A 5,712-nucleotide genomic window follows, 5' to 3' on the forward strand; every position below is an offset into this window, starting at 1 on the left:
TATCCTTCCCTTCAAGGCTCAGGGGTCCAAGATTATCTTCTGTGTCTGTGTTAATTAGTTTCCCTTTTCTTTGTTGAAGAGGGTCTGTGCAGTCTTTTTGCCTACTCCGCCATCTTGCCAGAACTCCGATAATCTTGATTGCTTATTTGGTCAATTTCAAATTGCAGAAGTTGGTAAAAATCTTCAAGTTCATCTTTGGCTTTTGTTGTTGGTGTGTAAATTTGAATAATAGTAGTATTAAATGGTTTTCCTTGTACGCATATGGGTATTAGTCTATCACAGACAGCTTTTTACTTCAGGATAGATTTTGAAAGGTTCTTGTGACGATGAATGCCACACCATTACTCTTCAATTGTCATTACTGCCATAGTAAATTGTATGGTTATCTGATTCAAAATAGCCCAAACCAATCCTTTCAGCTCATTAATGCCTGGGATATCAATTTTTATGTGTTCCATTTCATTTTTGCAACTTTCAAATTTCCTAGATTCATACTTCATGCATTCCATGTTCTGATTATCAATGGATGTTTGCAGCTGTTTCTTCTCATATTGAGTCATACCACTTGAGCAAATGGAGGTCCCGAAAGCTCTACTTTATCCATATCATTAAGGTAGACTCTACTCTGATGAGGCAGCTCTTTCCCAGTCATATTTTGAGTGTCTTCCAACCTGAGGGAGCTCTGGTAGCATAGTGCCTAAGGCATTTGACTGCTAACCAGAAGGCTGGTGGTTCAAACCCACCTCCCACTCCTCAGAAGGAAGGTTGGGCAATCTGCCTCCATAGAGATACTACCTTGGAAACCCAAGTCAGATCCAACTCAACGGCAGTGAGTTAGGTTTTGGTTTGCTTCCGACCTGAGGGACTCATCTTCCGACAGTGTATCAGACAGTGTCTCAGGGCTATTCATAAAACTTTCCAGTAATATGTCAGACAGTGTTTCCCTACTATTCATAAGGTTTTCAGTGGCCAATTCTTTGAGAAGTGGATGGCTTCTTTCTTCTTCCAAGTCTGTCTCATTCTGGAAGCTCCACCAAAACTGGTGTACCATGGGCACCCCTGCTGGCACAGGGGCAACATGCAAGTCACCACAGTATGACAAATTGACAGACAAGTTTGTCTCCCTTAGTTGTTCCAACCTCTCCACTCACTTCCTTGGCTACCCCCTACCTGGTCCTGCCGGCTCTGTCTGCCACTGTTCCCTGCCCATTGGTTTTGTTATATGTCCTTAATTATGTTGAGGAATTTCCCCTCTATTCCTATTTTGCTGAGTATTTTTTATCAACTCTGGTGGTTGGATTTTTTCAAATTCCCTTTCTGCATTAATTGATGTGATTTTGTGGTTCTTTTCCTTTGTGGTAGATTACCTTGATTGTTTTCCTAATGTTGAACTATCCTTACATATCTGATGTGAATCCCACTTGCTCCTGATATATATATGTAAATAATATATATATTGTTGGCATTTATTGGCTAGAATTTTGTTGAGAATTTTGTGTTGGTGTTCATAAGGGCTATTGGTCTGTAATTTTCTTTTTGGTGATGTGCTTGCCTGGTTTTAGTATCAGGGTTATGCTTGTTTCATAGAGTTTGGTAATATTCCATCCTTTTCTATGTTCTGGAATAGTTTGATTAGAATTGGTGTCAGCTCTTTTCTGAGTGTTTGATAGAATTAGCCAGTGAAGTCATCTGGGCCATGACATTTTTTTCTTTGGGATTTTTTTTTTTTTTAATGACTTGTTCAATTTCTTCTTTTGTAATGGGTGTGTTAAAATTTTCTACCTCAGATTGTGTTAGTTTATGTAGGTAATGTGTTTCTAGAAATTTGTCCATTTCTTCTAGGTTTTCAAATTTTTTGGAGTACAGTTCTTCATGTTGTTGTTGTTGTTATGTGCTGTCAAGTCAGACTCAACTCATAGTGACCCCTCCTTGGGTTTCCAACGTGGTATCACTATGGAAGTAGATTGCCCAACCTTCCTTATGAGGAGTGGCTGGTGGGTTTGAACCACATGGGTCTGGTTAGCAGTCATAGTATTCTCTTATTATCCTTTCTATTTCAGTAGGTTCTATTGTGATGTTGCCTGTTTCATTTCTTATTCATGGTATTTGCATCTTCTTCTTTTCCTGTTAAATTTACCAGTCATTTGTCAATTTTATTAATCCTTTCAAAGAACCAACTTCTAGTCTTTCTATTGTTTATATTGATTCTTTCCATTGTTTGTCTGTTTCATTTATTTATGCTCAAATCTTTATTATTTCTTTTCTTCTGGTGACTATAGGCTTTTTTTTTTTTTTCTGTTCTTCTTGTAATATTTGGAGATGTTGGATCAAGGTGTTGATTTTGATTCTTCTCTTTTGACATGTTTGTTTCATTGCTATAAAATTTCCTCTGTGCACTGCTCTTGCTGTGTCCCAAAGATTTTTGTCTGTTGTGTTTTCATTCTCATTTGATTCAAGAAATTTTTTAATTTCCTTTTTTATTTCTTCTCTTTCCCAGTAATTTTTAAGCAGGATGTTATTCAATTTCAATTCCATGAAGGAATTCCCCTTCATCTTCCTGTTGTTGGTTTCTAATTTTATAGCATTATGATCTGAGAAGATGATTTGCAGAGTATTTTTTTTTTTTTTTTCAATTTATTGAGACTTGCTTTGTGGCCTACCATATAGTCTATTCTGGAGAAAGTTCCATGTGCACTGGAAAAGAATGTGTCGTGCTGTTGCTGGCTAAAGTGTTCTGTGTATACCTCTGAGGTTTAGTTGGTTGATTGTGGTATTTAGATCTTCAGTATCTTTCTTAAGCTTCATTCCAGTTGTTCTCTCCTCCATTGAAAGTGATGTATTAAAGTCTCCTACTATTATTGTAGAAAGACTGGTACTCACTGGGATGATGCATGTACAGGTACTGGAGCATGGCACAGCAGGCCACAGGGCCAGCATGATGTTCTAGACCTGTGCTCAGGTTCTGGATGGCTGTGGTAGCAAGGGACATCACTTGCATTATTGGTGTCACAGAGGAAGCAGCCTGAGGGTGTCCTTCCTGGGGATTTAGACTCTTGAGGAGGCTCAATCCTGGCATCTGTGAGTTCAGCTCCTTTGCTGAGAGACCTTGGAGTCCAGCTGGCCTGAGGAGTTAGGGGCCCCAACTAAGCAGCAGGTCTTCTGGCCAGACAAGGGACCATAGATGGGAGCACAAGGGCCAGCAGACAAAGGTTACACAAGAGGTTGCAGAAAGGCATATAGGCTGGTAGCAGGTGGCAGGCACACAGCAGACAGAAAGAGTAGAGGAAAGACACAGAAGAGTAAGGTTTGCAGGGGCAAAGGTAGGAACACAGGAAGGAGCACCAACTCAAGAGGAAGACTTCTGACCAGATGAGGCACCACAGCAGGCCAGGCAGGGGCACACAGGATGGCAGATTAGGCACATGCAAGAGGAGGCAGGTGCACAGCAGGAGGAGTCAGGAATGCAGCAGGCAGGCTGGCACACAGGTTGGCAGATGAGAGACACACAGGAGGGTGATATGCAGCAGAAGGGGGTGCAGGTAGGGACCTGGCAGCATGAGGATGATGGGCAGGGGGTGACCCCACAGCAGACAGGCTTACAGCAGATGGGTACACAGCAGACTGGCTTACAGCAGACAGGCTTACAGCAGACAGGTGTGTAGCAGGCTTGCTGGCAGGGGGAGGATGTGCAGCATGTAGCCTGGCAGCTAGACTGCTGGCAGCAGGAGGGATCACAGGAATGGGTGCAGATCATTTGACAAGGACTGGATCCACAGGCTGTTTGGCAACAGGGGCTGGACACACAGCTCACAGGGGTGCAGAGGAGGGTTAATCAGGGGGCTGGAGCACAGCAGGTGGGAGCACAGCAGGAGGGCTCACAGTAACTCTCAGGGCAGTCATCCACCTGCCAGGAAGAGCCAGTGTAAGGACTGGGCAGGCAGACTCAGCTGCCATAGCTCCTGTCACTAGAGCAGATGGACATGGTGGATGCAGCTGGAACACAGGTCCTGGAGTAGCAAGTGTCAGCCATGGTGGGCGTGGGAGGAGGTGAGCTGGACTGAGGTTGTGAATGAGTGAGGAGTAACTATGGGCTATTGGGGCTTTTATATCTCTATTTTGTATGTTGTCCCAGAGAGGGTGCGCAAACATTCTCTCTGCCTTGTTTTTTAGAATTTAGAGGACTCCTTTTAAAATGGTGGGTTAGTGTTTGTTTCCATGACATGTTGCTCGCCTTGTAAAACAGAGTGTATTTTATAATTTTGTTGACCCATCCTAACCTGTATTGAGCTTCAGAGCATAAATTTGTGGAAGGAAGTCTGTATTATGTCTGCAAACAGGGTCTCTCTTATCAAGTGTGTGGGTTGGTGCTGTGTTGGTTGCATGAGAAATCCATCCATTCTCATCCTAACTGTCCTTGGGTGGGACACCTCAGATGGCCCCTGTGTACACAGTTGTTGGGGGTTCTGGGCTTGTGTGGGCTCCTAGACTAGATAAACACATGTCAAGGAGGGTGTGAGGGCTTACATACTTCTAGAAGTGTCTCACCAAACTCCCTCTCGTGCTGGCAGTTACCCTGAGGGCTTTAGTGCAGGTGGTAAACCCATAAGGGAGAGAGAGTCCTGTGGCAGCATTCCCACGTAGGGTAGCAGAGGTCCTTGGGTGTGCAATATCATCCTCCTTCTCATTTTCTTTTTTAAAAAAATTATTTATTTTTATTGTGATTTGGGTGAAAGTTTACAGAGCAAATTTGTTTTCCATACAACAGTTCATACACATTTGTCCTGTCTAATGGTTGCAGCAGTATATTGACAGAGGACTTCCATAAATACAAGCTGAATTCAGAAGAGGACATTGAACAAGGGATATCATCGCTGATGTTAGATGGATCTTAGCTGAAAGCAAAGAATACCAGAAAGATGTTTACCTGTAATTCATTGACTATGCAAAGGCATTTGACTGTGTGGATATTAACAAATTATGGATAACAATGGGAAGAATGGAATTCCAGAACACTTAATTATGCTCATGATAAAATCCATGTTCACATAAAGCTGAGTTTTACTTAACCACCTGGTCTTTGGAAACTAACTGTGCCAATAAGTGAGGAGTGGGTATCTTTATATAGGCAACATAGAGTTGGGTCTTGATAATTTACCTTATTTTCTAATCTCTGTCTTTTAACAGAGGCATTTAGACCATTTACATTTAATATGATTATTAATTTAGTTAGGTTTTGCAGTGCAGTGAATTACTTAATATAACCCTTGCAGCCATAGTCTTGTGAAACTCCCACCAAAAGATTGTGTGGGACTATACAAACAAGGTGCTTGTGGCCCAACAACGGGATTGGATAGTTTATTAACATTACAAATAAAGTGCACAGCATGCTTGCTTGGATGGGAGCTTGCAAATAAGGAGGGGAAGCAAAGCACAGGGAGAGATGTAGAATTGGACCATTGAGGCAGTTTACCACAGGTTACAACCATAGTAGGTGTCATCTTATAATTGCTTATTGTTAGCTGTCAGTTGAGTCATGTCCCACTCATGGTGACTTTATGTGTAACAGAACAAAACATTTCCTGGTCCTGCATCATCTTCATGATGATTGTTGGTATATTTGAGTCCATTGTTGTTGTTGGGCTCATTGTATATTGTGTCAGTCCATCTCACTGAGAGTTTCCATGTTTTTCCCTGACCTTCTACTTTACCAAA

General features: G+C 42.1%; 1 pseudogene; it reads right to left on the reverse strand.

Moving 5' to 3' along the window:
• Window positions 1–3,130: 3,130 nt before the first annotated feature.
• Window positions 3,131–4,030, reverse strand: LOC122150593 (annotated as a pseudogene).
• Window positions 4,031–5,712: the final 1,682 nt, after the last annotated feature.

Source organism: Orycteropus afer, unplaced genomic scaffold, assembly GCF_000298275.1.
Source record: "Orycteropus afer afer isolate SDZICR_OR568_19922 unplaced genomic scaffold, OryAfe1.0 scaffold00179, whole genome shotgun sequence".
In the NCBI taxonomy this organism is placed as follows: Eukaryota; Metazoa; Chordata; class Mammalia; order Tubulidentata; family Orycteropodidae; genus Orycteropus; species Orycteropus afer.